The following is a 25,032-nucleotide window of genomic DNA, read 5'->3' on the forward strand; positions in this document are numbered from 1 at the left end:
AGCTCCAATGCTTGTTTCTGCCCGAGGCATCTCTATGAATGGTGTGATCCAACCGTTAACAATGCTCCTCTGTTATCTTACGTTTAACCTCTCATTTCCACTGTAAATCTATTTAAGTAACTTATAGTTGCCCCTGGAGATCAAAATCAAAATCCATAATACAAATTCCAATTCCATAATTCCACGCCCATTTCTTACTCCGCATGAATTGCAACCTGCCGATGTTTTGCATGTTTTATAGAATTATAAGCCAGGATACAGTGGAGTGAGTGCGCGGCCCCACCTGCTATTCCTTGTTGCAATCATCCCGTTCACCCCGTTCATAAGGTCACGCTGACTCTCCAACGTTCCAAGGAGTAAAGCTGTCGCCTGCCCAACCTCTCCGTCTATCTCAAGGCCTCGAGTCATGGCGACATTCTGGTAAATCTTATTTGCACTCTTACCATATAATGACTTATCTCCCATAACAAAGTAACCAATACTGTGCACAATACTCCAGCTATTTCACGGAAATGATAAATTATCTGTGCAATGCAACTTACAACTTATGCGCCTGAAACCAAAAAAAAATCAGAAGCTTGGAATAGGAGGCAATGTCTCGTGAATATACAAATAATTTCGGGAGTGGCCATTCGACCCGTCGGAATTACCCTTACTCTCTAGGTGGCCCTGTTGCAGCATTCTCCATGTATCCCTCGATGCCTTTCGCACCAACAGATATACCTACCTCCTCTTTAACCATTGTTGAAAAATGCCACAGGTTCAACAGCGCTTCGCTGAAGAAATTACTTCTGATCTCAGTTCCAAATGGCTTCCTCTGTATTCCAAGAATGTAACCACTGTTTTTGGTTTGCTCACCCCATCCCTCCCCTCCCCTAGACCTCGGGAATATTCGCCTTGTCTCTAGTCTGTCTGAACTTGTTAATGTTATTGGTTTCTACGAGATCCCCTCCGATACTTTGAAATTTTGGTGAAAGTTGGCCTCATTGATTCGTCATTACGGACAATTGCGTGATCCTTTCTCAGAGAAGAAGACCAAGAATTCGATAGGGCTGAAGTTTCAATCTCACCTGGAGGTTGTAGAACCGCAGAAAGACGTTGTTGCTCCTGGACTCAGATCCTTGCCAACATACACCTTGCATTCCTAACAGCGACTGATGCACAATTACACCCATGGTCCATCATAAAGATAATAGCCCATGTTCAAAAACACACTGCTGGATGAAATCAGCACATCAGGCAACATCAGTGGCAGCAAACGACGTTCTACGTTTCCAGGCAAGATACTGCATTAAGTACAAGAGTGTAGAGCGGAGATAGCCAGCAGGAGGAGGCGAGTGGGAAGAGAGAGGCAGGGAGTGGAAAGAAATGGAATCTATTCATAACTTAGCTGATAGGCATGTGGGGGATGGAGATGGGTGGAGTTGGGAGACAGCGGCTTGACGGTGATATGTGGAGACCGATAAGGAGATAAAGAGAGAGATGAAGGGTCAGATGGAGATTTGATCAGTAGGGAAGTTCTTTAAGTGGAACTGGATAAGAAGGGATGATGGACAGATGGAAACAGCTGGGGAAGAAGTATAGGAGGTCAGTGGGTATAGTGCGTGTGATAGACTGATGGAACGGGGTAGATTGGGGCAGGAAACCGGGTGACGGGAATGGAGTCGTGCAACGGAAGCGGTGTACATGAGACGAATAGTGAATAGAGCTCATATAATGCGGATTAAAAGAGATTGGAAAGTAAAATATTAATAACATTGGAGTAAGACTACTCAGGTGGATATGTTCTTCTGATTTGCATTTGGTCAGACTGCGGCAGCGGATAATGTTGAGGATAGACAGTTTGATGTGGAATTGGAAAGGGGCGTTGATTTGTCATTCAACTGGGAGGTCAGGATGGCCACTGCGGATGGAGAGCAGGTGTTCCGCTCTACGGGCGCCTCCTCTAGACTTGGTCTCACAGATGCAGACAAAGTCACACCGAAAGCGCCGACTGCAGTAAACCAGTTTGCAAAAGGTCCACGGGAATCTTGGACAGACCCGAGAATAGCTGTTCAGGTCCATAACTGGATGGAGGGGGAGGAGTTGTAGGTACAAGTGTTGCACTTACCATAATTGTAGAGGAGTGTAGAAGATTTGATTGAAAGCAATGTTGCAGCTCTGGTTGTTGCTTCCATCGAATATTCTGCAATCTGGAACGTTGACTTATTTCCTAAAGAGAAGAAGAACGGATCAATATAAGAATAAAATGAACATGTTCTATGTCAATACGTGCAGAAAAGGGACACATCCCATTAAAATTTACAGTATGGACAAGGAAAGGATTAACTCGGGACCCACAGGTAGGCCGCGGCCCACAGGTGACATCAGTTGCATATTGGTGTGTTGATTACCATATTTAAGGCAAGAAGGAACAAGAAGCGAATGTTACTGAACCTCAAAAAAATCAAAGGTCTGAGACCAAATACGTCACGTTTACTGTTTCACCTTTCTTTTGCTAGTTCCATCCTCAAAGATCTCCAGTAGAGCTGTGAACGGGGATTTCCCTTTCACAAACTCATCTTGACATTGTCCAAACCCGATAATGCTTGCCAAGAAGCGAGTTCCTCACGAATAACTCAGGTTTACTGCTCGGTAATGACATGTTTACGCTGCCTCTCTTTTCTGCAATACTAAGATTACATTTGCTACCCTCAAATCTGAAGACCTTTCGAAGTGGGCCTCAAATGTTCCACAACAATAAGTTCTGGCATGTAGATTATTACGTCCTGGGAATTTGCCAGCCATTAGCTCCATTAGTTTCTCGCCCATTATGTCATTATTGATGGCGATTTCCTTTAGATTCTTCTGCTCTCTGCAACATTGGTCCCCCTCGATATCTAGGAGCGTACTGGCGTCATCTTCTGCGGAGACAGAACCAAAGTATACATATACTTGGACTGTCATGTCTTTGTTCCGAATTATATTTACTCCGCGGTGAACCTTCAGTTGTCTTAGCTGAATTCTTTTATTGAACTCATCAGACGTTCCTAAACGCTTTCATAGTCAGTTTTCTACTACTTGCCGGTTCCCACTGCTAATCCATCCTCCATCAATCCTATTGTCCTCCTTTGGTGGATTCCAAAATGCTGCCAATCTTCACGCCTGCTTTTCTAGTAACTATGGATATTTCCAAATTGGGTCAAATGTTACTTAATTTCCTTGGCAGGTCGCTGTGGAAAAGTTTCCTGGTGTATTTTCTTTCCTGCTCGACAGGAACACTAATACCTGTTGTAATAAATTAATGCATTCGTTTCCGATTATTTCTGCATAATCACCATCAATCCAACATGTAAGTTTCCCAATCTAACACAGCCAACTCTCGCCTCCTGCATTCGCAGTTTCCGGCGTTCAGATCGGGAGGCTCGTTTCTGATTCTCCAATTCGGATTTCAGTCCCTTTCTTTGTTGCTGCCCACGACATCTCAGTGAAATGTGTAATCCAACCACTAACATTGGAAGTGTATCACCAAAGACATCTTCATTAGTCACATGTACATGGAAATACACAGTGAAATGCATCTTTTGTCGAGTGTGTTCTGAGGGCAGTCTAACTGCGCAGGATTTACAATCTGCGGACGTTTTGCATCTACAGTGGAATTGTATGCCAGGATATGGAAGGAGATGCTGAGCTGCAGTAGGTGTAATATCTTGTTGCAATGATCGTTGTTCATCTCTGGACACCTGGTCCTTCATCTTTAGCTGTGTACATATATTTCGCGCGATCTCTTCTCATTTCCCTTTTTTGCTAAATTGTAGCCCACAATTGTGCGTTCAAGAAACCTAAGTGATACGTTCCTGAAAGACATTGAATTGATGTCGAAACGGAAGTGTACGTTCACTCACAGATAAAAGCAATACCTCTGGTGTTAACATTTATTTGGAATATTTAATTATCGCATGGATATCCATGGGTGCATGGGTATCCATGGAAAGGTTGTAAATTGGATTAGAAATTGGCTGAGTGGGAGAAGGCAGACAGTGGTTTTGGATGGTTGTTTCTCAGACTGGAGGCCTGTGACTAGTGGTGTGCCTCAGGGATCTGTGTTGGGGCCATTGCTGTTTGTTTTATATATTAATGATCCAGAAGATAATGTGGTAAATTGGATTAGTAAATTTGCAGATGACACTAAGATTGGAGATGTAGTGGAGAACCAGGAAGGCTTTAAAAGCTTGCAGAGGGATCTGTACCAAATGGAAAAATGGTCCACAAAATGGCAGATGGAATTTAATGCAGACAAGTGTGAGGCGTTGCATTTTGGAAGGACAAATCAAGGGAGGACGTACACAGTAAATGGTAGGGCACTGAGGAGTGCGGAGGAACAAAGGGATCTGGGAGTTCAGATACATAATTTCCTGAAAGTAGAGTCACAAGTAGATAGGGTCGTAAAAAAAGGCTTTTGGCATCCCGGCATTTATAAATCAAAGTATTGAGTATACGAGTTGGTATGTTTCGTCAGGTTGTATAAGTCATTGGTGAGACCAAATTTAGTATATTGTGTGCAGTTCTGGTCCCCGAAGTACAGGAAGGATGTCAGTAAGATTGAAAGAGTGCAGAGGAGATTTACAAGAATGTTGCCGGGTCTTCAGCAGGAGTTGAGGTACAGGGAAAGACTGAGCATGTTAGGACTTTATTACTTGGAGCGGAGAAGAATGAGGGGAGATATGATAGAGGTTTACAAAATGATGAGGGGCATAGACAGAGTTAATGCAAGTAGGCTCTTTCCACCTAGATTAGGAGAGATAAGTACGAGAGGACATGGCTTTAGCGTGAAAGGGGAAAGATTTAAGGGGAGCATTAGAGGGAACTTCTTCATGCAAAGAGTGGTGGGAGTGTGGAGTGGGCTGCCATTTGATGTGGTAAATGCGGGATCGCTCTTAACTTTTAAGAGTATATTGGATAGAAACATCGACGACAGAGGTCTGATGGGGTATGGGCTTGGGGCAGGTAAATGGGACTAGCAGAGTAATGTTTCGGCACAGACTAGAAGGGCAGAATGGCCTGTTTTCTGTGCTGTAGTGTTCTATGGTTCTATGGAATATGCACAGAGATATCAAGACATCAATCTTTTGGCAAAATAATTGAAACGGAGAGAATTTATAAACCTAAAATAATAACATAAAAATGATATTAAAAATTAAAAAATAGCACCTTTCATACAAATGTTACCTATACTACCGTTCAAAGCTTTTTACTAAGTAGATGCAAACGTACTCTGTTAATACCAAATACAAAACGTCAACGAAAATCCTGGTCAGTTGAAAATTCTATACTTGCCTTCCCAACAGATCACTCCTGCATCTTCTTGGTGACCGCAGTTGTTAATCCCCCATCCTGCGAAGAAGCAATTGGACAGAGTCGCTTCAGTTCCTTGACACGAAACATCGTCCATCCAAATGTTCCCACTCCCCTGCCCGAACTGTGCTCCGGAGATTGCTGCTGCGGGAGATCCGCAACCAATCTGTTTGCAAACAACTTTGGAATCGTCCATATCCCAGCCGTCGTCGCAAACCGTCCCCCACTGTCCATTGTATTTCACCTCCACTCTTCCCGAACAGCGATCGCTGCCATCAGCGAGCCTTATATGAACATCTGAAATGAGAAAACAAGCAAAGATTTACCCTGATTTTCGAGAAAAATGTTTTGACAGTCAGTTCTATTCCTTGTTTCTGACTAGGGTGTCTCTATGAATGGTGCGATCCAACCGTTAACAATGTCCCTCTGTTAGCTGACGTTTAACCTCTCATTTCCACTGTAAATCTACTTAAGTAACTTAAAGTTGGCCCTGGAGGGTCAAAATCAAAATCCAATCAACAAATTCCAAATCCACAATTCCACGCCCATTTCTTACTCTGCATGAATTGCAAGCTCCCGGTGTTTTGCATGTTTTATAAAATTATAAGCCAGGATACAATGGAGTGAGTGCGCGGCCCCACCTGCTATTCCTTGTTGCAATGATCCCGTTCACCCAGTTCATAAGTTCACGCTGACTCTCCTACGCTCCAAGGTGTAAAGTCGCTCCTGCCGAACCTCTCCGTCTCTCTCAAGGCCTCGAGTAATGGCAACATTCTGGTAAATCTTATTTGCACTCTTACTATATAATGACTTATTTCCGATAACAAAGTAACCAATACTGTGCACAATACCCCAGGTATTTCGCTGAACTAATTAAGTTATCAGTGCAATGCAACGTCCGACTGATGCGAATGTAACAAAATTATCAGAAGCTTGGAAATGGAGGCGATGTCTCATGAATATACAAATAGTTTCAGGAATGGCCAATCGAAGCCTCGGAATTACCCTCACCTCCCAGATGGCCCTATTGCAGCATTCTCCATGTATCCCTCGATGTCTTTCGCACCAACAGATATATCTACATCCTTTTTAAACATTGTTGAAAAGTCCCACATGTTCAGCAGCGCCTCGCTGAAGAAATTACTCCTGATCTCGTTCCAAATGGCTTCCTCTGTATTCCAAGAATGTAACCACTGTTTTTGGTTCAGTTCATCCCATTCCTCCGCTCCCCAAGATCTCGAGAACATTCTCCTTGTATCTAGTCTATCCGAACGTATTAATGTTATAGGTATATCCGACATCTCTTTGATACTTTGAACCTTTGGTGAAAGTTGGCCTCATCGATTCGTCCTTTTGGAACATTGCGTGATCCTTTCTCAGAGAAGAAGACCAAAAATTCGATAGGGCTGAAGATTCAATCTAACCAGGAGGTTGTTCAACTGCTGAAAGATGTTGTTGCTCCTGTACTGAGATCCTCTCTCAATGGCCAACATGCACCTTGCATTCCTAACAGGGACTGGTGCACAAGGACACCCAAGGTCATCTTATAGATAATAACCCATGTTCAAAAACACACTGCTGGATGAAATCGGCACATCAGGCAACATCAGTAGGAGCAAGTGATGTTCTACGTTTCCAGTCAAGATACTGCATTAAAACCAAGAATGAAGAGCGGAGATGGCCAGCAGAAGGACGCGAGTGGGAAGAGAGAGGCAGGCCGTGAAAAGAGTTGGAATCTATTCATAAGGTAGATGATGCGCATGTGCAGCCATGTGGGGATGGAGATGGGTGGATTTGGGAGAGAGAGGCTTGAAGGTGATATGTAGCAACCGATAAGGAGATAAAGAGAGAGATAAAGGGGCAGATGGGGAGATCAGTAGGGAAGGTGGTAAGTGGAACCGGATGAGAAGGGTTGATGGACAGATGGAAACAAGTTGGGGAAGAAGGATAGGAGCTCAGTGAGTATGAGCGTGTGATAGACTGATGGAACCGGGTGGGTGAGGCAGGAAATCGGATGACTGGAAAGGACACGTGTAAGAGAAGCGGTGTGCATGAGACAAAAGAGAATGGAGCTCATATAATGCGGATTAAATGAGATTGGAAAGTAAAATATTAATACCATTGGAGTTAGACTATTCAGGAGCATATGTTCTTGTGGTTTGCATTTGGTCAGACTCCGGCAGCGGATAATGTTGAGGATAGACAATTTGGCGTGGAAATGAAAAGGGGAGTTGAATTGTCATTCAACCGGGAGGTCAGGATGGCCATTGCGGATGGAGAGCAGGTGTTCCGCAATTCGGTCGCCTCCTCTAGGCTTGGTCTCACCGAGGCAGACAAGGTCACATCGGAAGTGCCGACTGCAGTAAACCAGTTTGCAAGAGGTTCACGGGAATCTTGGACAGACCCTCGGAGGGCTGTTCAAGTCCATAACTGGATGGAGAGGGAGGAGATGTCGGGACAAGTGTTGCACTTACCATAATTGTAGGGCAATGTTTCAGCTGCGGTTGTTGTTTCCATCGAATACTCCGCAGTCTGGAAATTTGACATATTTCCTAAAGAGAAGAAGAACGGATCAATATAAGAATAAAAAGAACATGTGCTAAGGCAATACGAGCAGAAAAGGTACAGAACCCATTAACATTTGCTATATGGACAAGGAAAGGATTAACTCGGGATCCACAGGTGGGCCGCGGGCCCCAGGTAACATCAGTTGCATATTGGTGTGTGGATTACCATATTTAAGGCAACAAGGAACAAGGAGCGAATATTACTGAACCTCAAAAAATATCAAAAGTCTGAAGTCCACATACGTCACGTTTACTTTTTCACCTTTATTTTTCGAGTTCCATCCTCAAAGATCTCCAGTAGATCTGTGAACGGGGATTTCCCTTTCACAAACTCATCTTGACATTGTGCAAACCCGATAACGCTTACCAAGAAACAAGTTCCTGACGACTGACTCAGGTTTACTGCTCCGTAATGCCATGTTTGCGCTGCCTCTCTTTTCTTAAATACTAAAGTTACATTTGCTACCCTCCAATCTGAAGGCCTTTCGAAGTGGGCCACAAGTGTTTCTCAACAATAAGTTCTGGCATGTAGATTATTACGTCCTGGGAATCTGCCAGCCATTAGTTTCTCGCCCATTATGCCTTTAATGATGACGGGTTCCTTTAGATTCTTCTGCTCTCTGCGACACTGGTTCCCCTCGATATCTAGGAGCATACTGGCGTCATGCTCTGCGGAGACAGAACCTAAGTATACATATACTTGGTCTATCATGTCTTTTTTCCGAATTGTATTTACCCCGCGGTGAACCTACAGTAGTCTCAGCTAAATCCTTTCTTGAACTCATCACATATTCCTAAACGCTTTCATAGTCAGTTTCTACCACTTGCCGGTTTCCTCTGATATTCCATCCTCCCACTCGTCATCAATCCTATTGTCCTCCTTTGGTGGATTCCAAAATGCTGGCAATCCTCACGCCTGCTGCTTTTCTAGTAACTACAGATATTTCCAAATTGGATCAAATGTTGCTTAATTTCCTTGGCAGGTGACTGTGGAACAAAATCCTGGTGTATTTATTTCCTGCCCGACTGGAAAACTAATACCTTTTGTAATAAATTTATCTGTTCTTTTCCGATTATCTCCTTGACAATCACCATCAATCCATCATGTAAGATTCCCAATCTATCACAGCCAACTCTCGCCCCCTCCATTTGCAGTTTCCTGCGTAACATCGGGACGCTCGTTTCAGTAGGCACGGTAGAGTAATGGTTAGCGCGACGCTATTACAGCGCCAGCGATGGGGGTTCGAATCCCGTCGCTGTCTGTAAGGAGTTTGTACGTTCTTCCGTGTCAGCGTGGGTTTCTGCCGGGTACTCCCGTTTCCTCCCACATTCCAAAAACGTACGGGTAGGTTAATTTGGGGTTTAAAATGGGCATCGCGGACTCGTTGAGCCGGAAGGGCCTGTTACCACGCTGTAAAGAAAATAAAATTTAAAAAAAACAATAAAACTAAAGAAATATATTCTGCAATTAAATTCTCACTCTACATCTTGAACAAGGATTCCATCACATTTGTCGCCAATTCCTAAAGGACGACAGTAAGAATTTTCATGGTTCACTTCTCTCTCTACGTTCCTACGGCAGAGTAACCTGTTCTCTTCCATGAACGTTGGCGTATTTACCATATAAAAACGTACACACACCAGGCATTTCACCGCCACAGTACTATTGCCAACTTGTTTTGCCAAATCGGTTGTTTTGGGCTGAAATCAACTGAGATGATAATTGTAGCATGAGAAATGTTTGTAATGTGACTGCACTTGTCACAGCACTACTACATTTAATTTTCGAGAAAATAAGCTCGAATTTCAGTCCCTTTCTTTGTTCCTGGCCATGACATTTCAGTGAAAGCTGTAATCCAACCGCTCACAGTGGAAGTGTATCAACTAAGATATCTTTATTAGTCACATGTACGTCGAAATACACAGTGAAATGCATCTTTTGCCTAGGGTGTTCTGGGGGCAGCCCGCCAGTGTCTCCATGCTTCCAGCGCCCATATAGCATGCCCACAACTTCCAAACCCGTACGTCTTTGGATTGTTGGAGGAAACCAGAACACCCGGAGGGAACTCGCGCAGTCAAGGACAGAACATACAAACTCCTTACGGACAGCGGCTGGAATTTACCGTAGTCTGACCGTAGTCTCTCTGCCAGAGAACAAATCCCCAATACACAATTCCTCGCCCAGTTGTACTCCACAAGATTTACAATCAGCGGACGTTTTGCATCTACTGTGCAATTATATGCCAGGATATAGAAGGAGCTGCTGGGCTGGAGTAGGTGTAATATCTTGTTGCAATGATCGTTGTTCAGCTCTGGACACCTGGTCCTTCACCTTTAGCTATGCACATAGTTTTCGCACGATTTCTTCTCATTCCCCTTTTATTCTAAATTGTAGCAGCTGCCCACAATTGCGCGTTTAAGAAACCGAAGTGATACGCTTCTGAAAGCCATAGAATTGATTTCGAAACGGAAGTGTGCTTTCACCTACAGCCAAAAGAAATACCTCTGGAGTGAACATTTATTTGGAATATTTAACTCTCCCATGGAATATGCACAAAGATATCAAGATATCGATTTTATGGCAGTGTAATTGAAATGGAGAGAATTTATAAACCTAACATAATAATACTATAAAAATAACATTTAAAATATTAAAAATAGCACATTTGCTACAAATGTTACCTATACTACTGTTTAAAGCATTTAATTAATATTATGTAAACGTACTATGTTAATACCAAATACAATACCCGAACGAAAATCCTGGTCAGTTGAAAATTATGTACTTGCCTTTCGAACAGATCACTCCTGCATCTTCTTGGTGACCGCAGTTGTTAATCCCCCATCCTTCGAAGAAGCAGTCCGACAGGGAAGATTCAGTTCCTATACACGAAACATCGTCCATCCAAATGTTCCCGCTCCCCTGCCCGAACTTTCCTCCGGAGTGTGTTGCTGCCGGCGATCCGCAACCAAGCTGTTTGCAAACCACCTTGGCGTCTTCCATGTCCCAGTTGTCGTCGCAAACTGTCCCCCACTGTCCATTGTATTTCACCTCCACTCTTCCCGAACAACGATCGCTGCCATCAGCGAGCCTTATATCAACTTCTGAAATGAGAGAGCAAGCAAAGAATGACTCTGATGTTCGATAAAGATGTCTTGACTGTCAATTCTCTTCCTTGTTTCTGACCAAGGCATCCCTATGAATGCGGTGATCCAACCGTTAAAAATGTACCTCTGTTATCTGACGTTTATCCTCTCATTTCTACTGTAAATCCAGTATTTAAGTAACTTATATCTTCCCCTGAAAGATCAGAATCAAAATCCAAAGAACAAATTCCAAATGCACAATTCCATGCCTATTTCTTACTCCGCATTCATTGCAACCTTCCGATGTTTTGTATGTGTTATAGAAGTAAAACTTAGTATACAGTGGACTGAGTGCGCTGCGCCACGTGTTATTTCTTGTTGAAATGATGCTGTTCTGCTGTGGCACCTTGTTTGACGTCCAGTTATGCGCATAGATTTCGTGGGATTTCATATATCTACTTTCCTTCTTTTCTGAATTTTGGAAACTTTCCACAATTGCACTTGGAAAAGACCTGAGATATACGCTTGCAAAAATCTGTAAATTCATGTCTGTACAGAAGTGGAATTGCAATCATTGATAAAAATATTATGGGCACTGTTATCCTTTACTTGGACTATTTAACTTTCACATGGAATATGCACATGCATATTAATAGATGCATTATACATCAATATCTCCTTTTCTAAAACAGGAAGCAGCTTTCACGAACATATTAACTGATATGCGTGCTTTATTAGACGTCAACCAATGTTGCCTTCCTTGTGGATCGGGGACCGTGGAAGAATTCTGGAATATCAACATCCATCGGAGAACCAATGGGACAGAACACGATGACTGAATTACCTCACCGTTACTTTCACGTGATAATATAACGGTTGGTATCAAGAACCTACTTCGTCCAGGACTGCGTGATCTCTGGAAAATCTCACGAAAGGGTATCGACGGTGCTTGGATTTCATTAATACAAATGAAATTATTTAATGCTGCTCCGTTCATACCAAATATAAACATGAACGAAAGTTCTTCTTATTTGTAACATCATGTACTTGCCTACATACAGTTCACGCCTGCATCTTCTTGGTGACCGCAGTTGTTAATCCCCCTTTCTGGGAAGGAGCATTTCCAAAGGGAATGTTCAGTTCCATTCCATTGGACGTCGTCCAAGCAAATGTTTCCCCTCCCTTGCCTGAACTTTGCTCCGGAGGCTGCTACTCCGCGGAGATCGGCAACGAAGCTGTTTTCATACAACCTTGGAGTCTTCCAAGTCCCAGTCGTCGTCGCAAACCGCCCCCCATTGTCCATTGTATTTCACCTCCACTCTTACCGAACAAACGATGGCTACCATCAACTAACTTTTCTGAACCTCTGCATCTTAAGGGAAAGTATAAATTCCGTCTGAGACACTCCATGACCTTTGTTTGAGAACAACTGGTATTTCCATTGTTTTCCTTGCTTCTGGCCATGATGTACCGTGAACGACGAATTCAAGGCATGAACAGCGCCTTCCTGTCATTTGACCGTTAACCTTTCGTTTCCGTTGCATCTGTTGTTTCAGGTGACATGTCTTCAAGCTTGCCTGTGGTTTCTCTGAACGAGTATTAATGCGTTGTACTCGTGAATCCATTGACTAGATCTGTGTTGTTTTTGTTTAGTTGTTGAAAAGAAACAGGTGACGTACAGACATACTGAATGACTGCATGGGACTGAACCCACGTAGATATATCGGGAACATTCCATAGTGCCTTGTCACATTGTGCCATATTTATCTATATTACCAGTATCCCTTGAATCCCATGGAATTTTAACTTCTTTACTATCTAAGCTCAGTGGGATCCTTTCAAATGCCTTGAGAAAATCTTTGTACACTACATCAAATGTGGAACGCTCAAAGATCTTCGCTGTTGCCTCCTCAAAGATTTCATGTTCAATCTGAGGTTTCCCACCTGCTTGGAGAAAACCATTATCATTCTGGTCATTAAGAAAAACAATGTAACGTGCCTTAATGACAACAGCCTGGTGGCTCTGACATTCACCATCATGAAGTGATTCGAGAGGCTAGTCATTGCACGCATCAACTCCAGCCTCCCAAGCTACCTCAACCCACTGAAATTCGCCTACAGCCGAAACAGGTCACGGTGGACGCCACCTCCCTGGCCCTACACTCATCTCTGGAGCATTTGATAGTAAAGACTCCGACGTCAGATGTCGTTGGTTACCGAGATTCAAGAAACGCCAGGAGGCGCGGAGGATTCCTCAAGAACTTAAACTTTTATTTGCAAACAAAGGCTGTGACAGTCATAGAGTCAATCACCGATCGCGCTAGATTGCCCACTGACTTCTCGATGAATAAAGCGCGCAGTCCCCCTTTATAGCACAAGAGTATGTGATTCTAAGCATCCAAGCTCAAATAGCAGAAATTTAAATTTAAAAACTAAATAGACAAAAAACAGAACCAAATGGCTGCACGAAGTAAAATTAGATGCCTGGCGGACAAGACGTCAGATCTCACCATGTCGAACGACATCACCCCATCACCATATACGGTCAGCCCTTAGTTACCGACAGAACATTACTATATTCGGATAGAATAGAACATTAGTTACCCAGAAGAATATTCTCAATTAGCTTTTTAGCCATCTTGTATAGAGCCATTTTGAAAAGCAGAACCAAAGTTATCTAGCCATTTTGTATCAATCAATTTCAGCATATACCAAGCAATATAACCATGCTTTCCATATACTGTCCAATAAACTCCTATATTCCCTCCTTTGAGACCTAAAGGTCTCATATAGAGAACTCAAAGGGCACGGCGCCTCAAGGACACCAATTATCCCTTTAACCAGGTATCACACACTTTTCATGCACGGACCTCATGAATTCACCCTCTATTTTCTGGGCCAGAGGGCCAAAAACACGTCCCTCCGTAACAGAGACAGGGGAAAAAAGACTCCGAGGCCCTCAACAGGCTATTTCCAACTCAATCATAGTTGTCTTCTGCAATGTTGTCATGGTCATTCGACACGCCGCCTTGGTTCAGATCATAGAAGTATGTTGTCACAATTTCCTTCTCCGGCGGGTTCAACTCAGCCTGTGCTAGAAGCATTGGAAATTGTTTCGCTGTGGCCCGCACTAAAAGAGACTAAAAACCGGAAGAAAGCAACAGAAAATGATGGCAAAAATAAGCAATACAATTCCCACGACTACTGCAATTTTGATCAACCAGCCCCCACCCCCCCCCCCAACCGCCTAGCTTACTCTCCGGCCAATCAAAGAACTGATGTCCAAACCCCGCATCCCGCCCAACCTCCCCCCCCCCAAAACCCTCAGTCCATCTATCGCCTATCAATCACCACCAGCATGTATCTCTTTACTCTTACAGCCTTTATCATATCCACATAATCAATCACTAAATGTTTGAATGGTCCTTCGTGTACGGGTATATGACCTATAGGTGTCGTAATTCCTTTCCCAACGTTGTTTTGTGCTCACGCCTCACATTGCGACAAGATGTGATCTACCAAAGCCTGTAAATAAGGTGACCAGAAACCATTCTTTTTTATCTTTCTTATCCCTCCCCCCCCCCCCCCCCCTGCACAATGGTCCTGCCCATGTGCCTCGGAAATGAGCGTGGTCAACAAGGGGGTGGGTGCTATTAACAAACCGTCATCCGTACTCCATAAGCCTTCTTGGTTACGCTTGGCTCCTATTTGTCTCCACACTGTTTGTTCTGCTAGAGTTGCCTTACCTTGTATTTCAATTATGTTCTCCATTACGGTTTCTGGACTCAGACTCACCTGAGGTGCAATAACAGCCAAGCGACATCCAGAGGCTCTCCTGGCTGCTTCATCCTCAGCCTGATTACCCTTTGTCACCATGTCATTTCCCTTCTTATGCGCCTGGCACTTCATAACAGCCAACGCTCTAGGTTTCATCATATCTGTTATCAAACCTATAATTTGTTGACAATGCTGTCTAGGGTCTCCATTGTTTTTCTTGAACGCTCTTTGTTTCCATACTGCTCCAAACAAATGACATACTCCATGAGCATATACTGAATCCGTATAGATATCAACTTTCTCACCCCCCATCATCTCACATGCTGCTCTCAGAGCCTTAATTTCCGCTAAATGGGCTGAGCAGGGTTGCGGACAAGTTTCCAACCTAATTGTCTTAAATTGAGACTGATCCTGTTGCACCACTGAGAACCCTGCGTGGTTCCCATCGTGGTCCCTGTAGCAGGAGCCATCCACAAACAATATCTTTATGCCTACATCATCCAATGGTTCTACCTGTAAGTCCGCTCTTAATTTGGCAAATATCATCGTTTCTCTTACACACTCATGAGGCTCTCCTTCATAACCCAGCGGAACATAATCGGCTATGTTACTTGTGGTACACATTTGTATGGTTATGTCTGGAAACGTCAATAACATTCGATATGCAACTATCCTGGCTGGTGTCAGTACAAACTTTCCCTTTTCCAATAATTCTGCTACCTTATGATGCGTGTACAGAATTACTGGATATACCATGGTCACAGATGATGCTTTCTCATAAGCATAGTGCGATTCTGCCAGTCCTTGGTAACAAGGCGGATTCCCTTGGTCCACCTCATCCAATCTCGCACTGTAGTATGCTATCGGCTGTTTTGTTCTCCCTGTGCCCGTGTCCTGTGTCAGCACTGCTGCAGCATAACCTTCCTGTTTGTTAGACACATAGAGGTGAAAGACCCTTTCATAATTGGGCAAAGCTAGTGCTGGGGCCGACTTCAATTCCTGCTTAAGAGTGTTGAGGGCTATTTCTGCCTCCTCATTCCACTGCAAAACGCTCCTCGTCTGTTTGTCCAGCTTCCTTCATCACTTTCCTCAATGGCGCCACAATTTCAGCATATTCTCCAATCCAGTATGAACTGTATCCTGCCAGTCCCAAAAATGTCATCATCTGTCCTACCGTCCGAGGTTTAGGAGCCTTAGTTATCGCCGCAATTTGATCTGGCCCTATCAACTTTGCTCGCTTAGATATTAATCTACCCAAATATTCTACCTGCCGTTTACAAGATTGCAATTACTTTCTGAATACTTTCTGACCCCCGTATGCCAATTTTTCCAATAAGGCCAAAGTATCCCACTGGCACTGTTCCTCGCTCTCAGAACAAACCAACAAGTAATCTACATACTGTATCAGTGTGCTCTCCAATGATATGCCCTCTATATCTGCCTTCAACACCTGGTTAAAGATATGTGCCGAATGCTTAAATCCCTGCGGCATCCTAGTATAAGTATACTGGTTACCTCTATAAGTAAAAGCAAATAAATACTGACATTGCTTTGCCAGGGAAATGCTGAAAAAAAGCCGAACACAAATCAATTACCGAAAAACAAACTGCCTCCGGTGGAACATTAGTCAATAACTTATGTGGGTTTGTGACTACAGCTGGCCAATCTTCCACTACCTCATTCACTGCTCGTAGGTCGTGCACCAGTCTCCATTTGGTCTTGTCTGTTTTCAAAACAGGTAGCAACGGGGTATTACAGGGACAACTAGTCTCTTCAAGCACTCTTATCTCAAGCAGTCCTTGTATTGTTGGCGCTATTCTGCTTCTGGTCTCAAGGGATATTGTCATCTTTCAGGTGGAATCTCTCCCTGTTTAAATTCTATTTCGACTGGGCTCGCTGATATTACTCTTCCTACGTATGTATTGTGTTGTGACCATAAAATGGCTGGTAATGTCTCCAGACTTTTGACCCTCTGTTGACCCTCTTTTTCTACTGGCAATGTCCTATGTCGTTGAGGGCTCACTTCGATCTCTTTGGGGTTTCCTACCATTTGTATATCTACTACTACTCTGATATAGTCATTGTTCCCAGACTTACAGACCCCTGATGTCACTATCTGCCAGTCAATAATTGTTCCCGCTTGCTTCATCATGGGTCCCAAATCCTTGGACTGGTATCCCTCATTTACTAACAACGTTACATGAGGTGCAGCTCCTGGCACCCTGTACCATTTTTCTAAAAATGCATTTCGCTCTATTTCTAAGGCTGTTCCCTGTTTCCCTATTATTATTGCCTCACTTCTTAAGTGCTGTTGAGTATCTACTTCATTACTCCATTGTCTCTCTATCTCTTTACACTGAGTTTCATCAAAAATCACTGTACAATGCAACTCAGTCCTGGGCGGCTTGGCCCTAGGTAATATTGCCAGAGCGTCCTTTTTCCATTTTCTCCAAGTTTCCCAGACTTAGTCTTCTATATCTCCTATCCAATACACATTTGCTCCTCTAGCTTCTTGCCCCACCAGTTGAGTGCTTATTTTTCCCACGCTCAACCCATCTGGGGTGCATTCCAATTTCAATCCCAGTTTTAGCAATGCATCTCTGCCTATCAGATTGATTGGAGTTCCTTTGGACACTAGGATCGGCAAGACTATTTCATTGTTTCCCATCCTTAACCTCATTGGAGCTGTAAATTGTGTTAACTGTGCTTTTCCCGAGAACCCTACAGTTTTAATAAATTTTCCTGACATGGGAAGGTGGAAGGCGTATCGTGGCTGCACGCAATTGTACGCAGCTCCAGTATCTATCATCATTGGTGTTAATTGCCCTTCTAAGATAATCTGAACAAGAGGCTGTTCTTCCGCCTCCCGTGCTATCATTGGGTACTTTTCATTCCCAACCGGGTTACTGGGCACCCCTAGCACCTTCCATAGGGGCTAACAGGTCCAGATGGACCTGCTGGTGCTGGTCCTTCATTGAACTGTTGCTCCTTACACATTGGTTCCTGCTGAAACATGGAAGGCCAGGGGTTGTACGGGCAGTCTCTCCTGATGTGCCCTGGCTGATTACATCCCCAACACAATCCTCTTGTCCCCCTTTCTACTTGTTTGCTCACCGGTCCTTTCTGCCCATTACCTCTCTGCCCCCCACCTTGGGAGCTCCAGTCCTGTCCGGGCTGTTGCCTAAATTTGTTTTGCCCCTGATATGGCATTTGAGGAAAAGCTCCCCCAAAGACGTTTATTATTGGCATGGGGCTTTCTGGTCCTTGTCTGGCAGTAGAACAGGCTCCTCCATAAGTTGGCACTTTGTTCATTTCGGTGGTCACACCCTGATCAGTTGTTATGTGCAACTTCTTGGCTCTCTCTCTCTCTCTCTCTCTCTCTCTCTCTCTCTCTCTCTCTCTCTCTCTCTCTCTCTCTCTCTCTCTCTCTCTCTCTCTCTCTCTCTCTTTCTTTTTAAGCTCCTCGAGATGCATCTGTGTCAGCTTTCTCTGCATTAGCTCCTGTTGCTCAGCCAGCCTTTTTCTGTCTTTTCGATACTTTTCTACTGCATGGACTACGTGGTCCCTGAATTATTGGTGGGACATTGACGTCAGTCCTACCACTTCCTCAAGTCTAGACTTGACTTGGGGGGCATTGAATCCACAATAGCTGCCCGAAACATCTTGTTCATCAACTGATTGCCTTCCACCTCTTGCTCTGTTTCCAGTCTCCACTTTTCAACTGGTTTTTCCAGATAAGTTGCTGGGTTTTCAGTATCACCCAGTGGGTCCCCCTTCAGAGCTTTGGGGTCCATGTTGGGTGGGTAACAGTTTCTGAGGGCCCACCACACCCTCTGTCTCACTGCATCAATCCGGTCACCATCGAATTTTGGATTGCCGGCCACATTCTTAAGGCCAGCCATCTCCATCAGTTCTCTCAGTTTCGAGGCTCCCACTACCTTCACCAGTAGCGCTTTTAAGTCTCCTATTGCCAACAATCGTCCTGTGGTCTCGTCGTCAAAGGCTCTAATCCACTCTCCCGCTCCCTCATGTATGCTGGGTAGTGCATTTTTTAACCTTTGCTGCTCCTGTCCCCCAAGGAATATACTGTGTCTGTTCTTTTCCTTTCAGTAATATTGGAAACATTCTCCTTCCTCCTTCCCCCGAATGCTGGTTTATCGGTTCATAATCTTCCTCCTCATCCACCCCTGATCCCTCTATTTCTATTTCTTCCCATTCCAATCCTCTCGAGGTTCCTTCTCTTTCCCGCCTCTCTATTTCCTCCTGCTCTTTCCGCGGTCCTTTCTTTCTCCGATTCGGCTCAACGTACATCTTATACCCTTGAAGAGGATTTTCGGAGAAAAATCCTTCTGTAACCTTGTTTCCCGCAGTTTTTTAGCCTCTTCCTGCACTTCTAACTTCTCTATCTCCTCCTTTTCCTCTTGGAGCATTCTTCTTTCTGTCTCCCTCCTTTCTCTAAGGTCTCCCTTATTCTGTTCATCTTCACTAAATTCTACCTCCCCTTCTACTTCAAACGTTCACTTCACTGGTGGGCACTGTTTCGTGTTCCCTTTGCCCGGATAGGGAGGGTTTTTTCTGCCTCTTACAGGTCTGGATACAGACTTACATCAAAAGTTCCCTATTTTGACCATTTCGTTAACAATTATTTTGTTTTCTTCTCCCACTTTTCTGAGATTCCTTCAATATCGCTTTTAGATACTGGAAATTTCCTACGTAATATTTCAACTGCAGTTCCTTGTTCCGTCATGTTGTTTTCACAAGGCCTTTCTCAGAGTTTCACAACTTACTAACCTAATGATTTGTTATTAGTGTTACCACTTTCCTTATACTACTTCTACGTCTTACCTTGCAATTTTGCTGTCCAGTTTGCCGGCTCTTGTATTATTTAGCTCTATCCAATTTATCAGAGTACTCTTAACTTTTTTTCTGCCCGTGCAGACCCTCGTCTCCTACGAGGCGGTATTCACAGAGCCTTCCCTTCCCGTTCAGACCCTCGCTCCAGCGAGGCAGTCTCCACAGGGGTTACTCTTACCCTGTCCATCCTCGTCGCCCCCCCTCCACAAGGCGGTATTCACAGGGGCCCTGCCCGTCCTCTCCCCCCCCCCCAAGACTTACCAACACCACGCAAAATTCTCACTTCACTCACTCTCGATCGTCATATATATACCCACCCCACTGCGCAGTTTCCTGACCAATCCTCCGAGCCCCATTTAATTTTACCAGATTCTTTGAATCAGAGAGAATCTTTGACAATCGTTTAACACTTCTGAGTCCCGGAGACCTCCCAGATCCAGCAGAATTCTTGGTCCGGATTATCAGCGAAAACGCTTACCTTCTTTTTCCTCGGGTGGCCACCCTTTATTCTGCTGGTTTCGTGGTAGTCCCCGAGGGAGTGGGAAGCGTCCTTGATTTGTTAGCCTTTTCTTATGGGTCTCTTTCCAATCCTGACGACTACGCCAGATTCTATCTTGGATTACCGAGATTCAAGAAAGGACAGGAGGCGCGGAGGATTCCTCAAGAATTTAAACTTTTATGTGCAAACAAAAGCTGTGACAGTCAGAGAGTCAATCACCGATCGTGCTAGATTGCCCACTGACTGCCCGATGAATACAGCGCGCAGTTCCCCTTTATAGCACAAGAGTACGTGATTCTAAGCATCCATGCTCAAATAGCAGAAATTTTAAAACAGAACCAAATGGCCAAAAAACAGAACCAAATGGCCGCACAAAGTAAAATTAGATGCCTAGCGGTCAAGATGTCAGATCTTACCATGTCGAACGACATCACCCCATCACCATATACGGTCAGCCCTTATTTATCGACAGAACATTACTATATTCGGATACATTAGAACATTAGTTACCCAGAAGAACATTCTCAATTAGCTTTTTAGCCATCTTGTTTCGAGCCATTTTGAAAAGCAGAACCAAAGTTATCTATCCATATTTTATCAATCAATTTAAGCAAATACCAAGCAATATAAGCATGCTTTCCATATACTTTCGGTTAAAACTCCTATACAGACTGCAGCTCAGCCTTCAAAACAATAATTCTAAGCAAACATATCTCCCAACTCCTGGACCTGGGACTCAACACCTCTATTTGGAACTGGATCCATAACTTTCTGACCAACAGACAGCTATCACTAAAGATAGGCAGCAACACATCCACCACGATTATCCTGAACATTCTTGCCCCACATGCCTGCCTCCTCAGCCTCCAACTTTCATCCCAATGCACTCACGACTGTATGGTCAGATGCTGCTATAACTCAATCTACAAGTTTGCAGATGACACCACCGTCGTAGGCAATATCTAAAATAACGATAAGGTGGAGAACAGGAAGGAAGGAGGAGGCCGAGTGCCATGGTGTCATGACAACAACCTTTCCATCAATGTCAGTAAAACAAAATAACTGCTCATTGACTACAGGAAGGGGGCGGCGCACATGATCCTGTTTGCATCAATGATGCTGAAGCCGACAGGGTTGAGAGGTTCAAATTCCTAGGAATGATCATCACCAATAGCCTGTCCTGAATCAACACTTCTCTGGAGCATCTGGAGAGTAAAGACACCTACGTTAGTCTATTGTTTATTGACTACAGCTCTGTCTTCAATACAATAATCCCAAGCGAACTCAGAGACCTGGGACTCAACATTCCCTCTGTAACTGGATCTTTGACTTTCTAACCAACATCTCAATCAGTGAGGATAGGCAGCAAAACCTTCGGCACGAGTATTCTCAACAATGGTGCCCCACAAGACTGCCCCATATGCTACTCCCTATTGTTACGAACCAGCAACAAAACAAACACACCGAGTCATGTATCAGTGTTCAAAACTACTTTATTAATAACTACTGAGGATAATGTAAAATGTTAGAATGTTAGAAGTAAAAATGTTGGACCTTAAACATTAAATCTAAAAACTAAACTGGAAGTGTGTGTGTGGCAAATTCCCAAACTCCAAGACCAGGAACAATTTTTAAAGTTCAATTCAGCAAGCCGTAAGGTGAAACATGAGCAAAGGCTTCTTCAACAACCACCGTTAGTGAAGACCAGACATAGATGTGTAGAGAAAATAGAAAGTAATTATGAAATCCAAATGTTCCACGATGGAACCCACACGACACCTCAGTGTCTACTCAGCAGCGACTACTCCATCGCATCTGCCTCACCCCGAAAGGCACTCGAATCGTGGCCGTCCACACAAATATCTGTTTCCCTCCACAGGTTAACGACAAAGTGGACCATCGGATTACTCCAAAAATCCATACGTGGATTGTAGTGACAGACACAGTTATTGTTTCTCATCCATCGAAAGAGAAACTAGCAGGCTGGTTTCTCTCTCTCTCTCTCTCTCTCTCTCTCTCTCTCTCTCTCTCTCTCTCTCTCTCTCTCTCTCTCTCTCTCTCTCTCTCTCTCACTCTCTCTCTCTCTCTTCTCCTCTCATCTTCTCTCATCTCCTTTGACTGACGCCGACTGCCTGCTCCACCAACGTCATTACGTCCTTCTCTTCTGTGTCGTCATCACGCAGACACACACACACACACACACACACACACACACACACACACACACACACACAATCACACACACCTCTATCTTAAAGGGACATTCACCAATAGTAACCTTGTCCAGAACACAATACACTCAAGACTGTGTGGCCAGATCCTGCTCTAACACCACCTTCAAGTTTGCAGGTTATACCACCGTTGTATTGGATCCTTGTCTTTCTAACCAACAGACAGCAATCAGTGAGGACAGGTAGCAATACCTCCAACACGATTATTCTCAACACTGGTGCCCCACAAGGCTGCGTCCACTGCCCTCTACTCTACACCTTATACACTCATGACTGTGCAGCCAGATTCTGCTCTAACTTTATCTACAAGTTTGCAGATCATACCACCGTTGTAGGCTGTATCTCAAACAGCTATAAGTTGGAGTACAGGAAGGAGATAGAGGGCATAATGGAATGGTGTCATGACAAGAACATTTCCCACAATTTCAACAAAACCAAATACTTGACTTTAGGAAAGGGGGCGGTGGACATGCACCTGTCTACATCAACGGTGCTGAGGTTGAGAGGGTTGAGAGCTTCAAGTTCCTGGGAGCGAACATCACCCACAGCCTGTCCAGGTCAAATCATGTAGATACCACGGACAAGAAATCTCACCAGCACTTCTGCTTCCTAAATAGGCTAACGAAATTCGGTTTGTCCCCTTTCACACTCACCAACTTTTATCGATGCACCATAGAAAGCATCCTATCTGGATGCATCACGGCTTGGTACGGCAACTCTCTGCCCAGGACCACAAGAAACTGCTGAGAGTTGTGGACACAGCCCAGCGCGTCACGGACAGCAGCCTCCCCTCCTTGAACTTTGTCTTTACCTCTCGCTGTCTTGGTGAAGCAGCCAGCATAATCAAAGACCCCACCCACCGCGGTCATTCTCTCTTCTCTCCTCTTCCATCAGGTAGAAGATACAGGAGCCTGAGGTCACGTACTACTAGACTTTCAGGACAGCTTCTACCCCACTGTGATAAGTTCTGCACTGTTATTGATTTTACCTGTACTACATCAATGCCCTTTGTACTAACCCAATGTAACTAAACTGTGTAATGAATTGACCTGTACGATCGGTATGCAAGACAAGTTTTTCACTGTACCTCGGTACAACTGACAATAATAAACCAATACCAATACCACGTAGACGCCACGGCCAAGAAAGCTCAGCTGCGTCCCTTCTTCTTCAGGAGGCTAAAGAAATCCGGCTTGTCCCCGTTGATCCTCGCCATTTTTTATTGATCCACCATAGAAAGCATCCTATCCTGATCATCGCGGCTTGGCACGGCAACTGCTCTTCCCGAGACTCCAAGAAACTGCAGCTAGTTGTGGACACATAACTGAAACCCACCTCCCCTCCACGGACTCTGTCTACACTTCATGCTGCCTCGGTAAAGCAGCCAACATAATCAAAGACCCCACCAACCACAGATATTCTCTCTTCTTCTCCCTCCCGTCGAGCAGAAGATACAGAATCCTGAAAACACATACCACCAGGTTCAAGGACAGCTTCAATCTCGCTGTTATAAAACTATTGAACGCTCTGGGATTAATATGTTTAATAATTTCAAAATTACATATCTCGATAGAATTTCTGACAGTCATAGGAACAGGCGCTTGTACTATTCCGCATTCGCAAATAACTCTTGAAAAACTGATCAATATTTCCGTACTAGTATCTTGTAATTAATACTGATATTCTCCTCCACTGCAATTCTAAGGCAACCTGCACGCGAACGAGAACCGTTGCTGAAAAAGTTATATTAAACTTCTGGGAATTTAAATCAGAATATACCACTGCCCTCCAATGCCAGCGAATATTTTCTCCTCGACCTCCTTCCTATCTTTCACTTCTGCATCTAGCTGCTAAAGTCTCCACTGCCCCATATTCTGTAGAGGTTGAAAGTTGGACCGAGTTATTTATAGCCTGACAAGTGACGTCTGCCTTGCTTGACCACAACGACACAGCTCAGCAACTGAAATGTTTGCAGTGAAGCACATAGTGCAACAGATTGTTAACTGTGCAACTATTAAATAAATAAATTCTTTGGTAGACATTTGAGTTCTGAGAATGTGGTTCTTGCGATGTGGAGTCGACCTCATCCAGTACTCCACAGCCTTCGACTTGAGCATTTCCATACTATCGATGTAAGGCTAACAGGCGTGTAGTTTTTTTTCTCCGAACCGATATTCTCTTTTATTAATCGTTGGGTTACATTTGCCATATATTACACTACAAGATGTCTTATGTTACCTTTAGGAATTCGGTAGACGAAACCAACATTATTTCTATCGTCACCTTTGTTAACACTCTGGGATGTAGATTATCAGCTCCTGAATATTTAACCACTTTCATTTGGCACCACTTTTTTTTCTCTCAACCTTAGCTCATTCATTGTTGCTTCTGATTGGACTCTTGGTTGCCTGGTATTTTGGGGAAGTTATTGGTTAACTCCTCCCTCAAGAAAGACCTACAATTTTTGTTTAACTGACATGCCATTCCTTTGTTTCCCACGATAAATTCTCCAGTTGCTGTCTGAGAGGGCATACTTTCCCTTTGCTAATCCTTTTCGCTTTACATGCAAGTGAGCACTTTGTTTGTTCCTTGTAAGCTTCCTCCCCTACGTTCTTTTATTCTCTCCATATCCTTCCTTTTGCTCACTTATAAAGCACTCCAAATCTTCAAGTATGCTGCTTTT

General features: G+C 44.0%; 1 pseudogene; it reads right to left on the reverse strand.

Moving 5' to 3' along the window:
• The window catches only part of LOC127587185 (deleted in malignant brain tumors 1 protein-like), a 143,103-nt pseudogene that overhangs the window by 3,034 nt on the left and 115,037 nt on the right, over positions 1–25,032 (reverse strand).

This window comes from Pristis pectinata, chromosome 39, assembly GCF_009764475.1.
Source record: "Pristis pectinata isolate sPriPec2 chromosome 39, sPriPec2.1.pri, whole genome shotgun sequence".
Classification (NCBI taxonomy): Eukaryota; Metazoa; Chordata; class Chondrichthyes; order Rhinopristiformes; family Pristidae; genus Pristis; species Pristis pectinata.